This window comes from Octodon degus, unplaced genomic scaffold, assembly GCF_000260255.1.
Source record: "Octodon degus isolate 3935 unplaced genomic scaffold, OctDeg1.0 scaffold00070, whole genome shotgun sequence".
Taxonomy (NCBI): domain Eukaryota; kingdom Metazoa; phylum Chordata; class Mammalia; order Rodentia; family Octodontidae; genus Octodon; species Octodon degus.
Window position 1 is genome coordinate 5,397,869 of NW_004524646.1, and position 1,323 is coordinate 5,399,191.

The 1,323-nt window shown below is 36.3% G+C and overlaps 1 pseudogene; it reads left to right on the forward strand.

Moving 5' to 3' along the window:
- The window catches only part of LOC101564991, a 10,271-nt pseudogene extending 9,205 nt beyond the window's left edge, over positions 1 to 1,066 (forward strand).
- Positions 1,067 to 1,323: the final 257 nt, after the last annotated feature.

Here is a 1,323-nt window from a genome sequence, read left to right on the forward strand (position 1 = left end):
CTCTTAATGAATAGAATGATTTGTTCTAATGGTGTTTCCAAGTAGGATCACAAGTCTGCATCTTGTACAGCAATTAACCACTAAGAAGAATATATGTAGTGTATTATTTGTTGAAACTGTACTTTCAATTTGATTTGAAACTGTCTCATTGCTATATGTTTATCAATAAAACTTTGAAAAGAAAAAAAAATAAAAAAGAAAGGGAAGAAAGCTTGCAAACATTTCCAGGATGAATTTAGAAATAAGTGTAGTAAAAGTTACTACAGTTTTATTAAAAATTGTGTTTCTTTAAAACAAACTAGAGCTCTTTTCTGGCTGGAACCATGGAAAGTATAGAAGACAAGAAAAGAAATTTCCTGCTGTGCCAGAAACCCTTAAGAAAAAACAAAGACATTTCACAGAGATGAAGATAAAGCACCTGAGAAAGAAATTTTCCCAGAAGATGCTTCACAAGGTGAGGAGGAAGCTCATCTATGAAAAAGCCAGGCACTATCATAAGGAGTACAGACAGATGTACAGAACTGAGAACCAAATGGCTAGGATGGCGAGAAAAGTTGGCAATTTCTATGTTCCTGCAGAGCCCAAAGTGGCATTTGTCATCTGGATCAGGGGTATCAATGGTGTGAGCCCAAAGGTGTGCAAGATGTTGCAGCTTTTTCGCCTTCACCAACTCTTCAATGGTACCTTCATTAAGCTCAACAAGGCTTCAATTAACATGCTGAGAATTTGGGAGCCATATATTGCATGGGGGCACCCAAACCTGAAGTCAGTGAATGAACTAATATACAAGCATGGTTATGGCAAAGTCAGTAAGAAGAGAATTGCCTTGACAGATAATTCATTGATTGCTCGATCTCTTGGTACATATGGCATCATCTGCATGGTGGATCTGATTCATGAGATCTACACTGTTGGGAAAGTCTTCAAAGAGGCAAATAACTTCTTGTGGCCCTTCAACTTATCTTCACAAGGTGGAATGAAGAAAAAGACCACCTATTTTGTGGAAGGTAGAGATGCTAGAAATAGGGAAGTCCAGATCAACAGGCTTATTAGAAAGATGAACTAAGGTACCTACCATGGTGCTTTTATGATTTGGTCAATTAATAAAGTATCTGCTACCAAATTGAAAAAAAAATGAACTAGATTCATATCTTTCACCATGCACTAAACTGAAATATAAATGGATCAAAGATCTAAACACTAAAACTGAAATACTAAATCTTCTGGAAGATAGAATAGGTAGAACTCTTAACAACACTGGTATAGACAAAGATTTTATCCGGATCACACAGGAAATATCAAAAAGAATCAACACCTGGGATC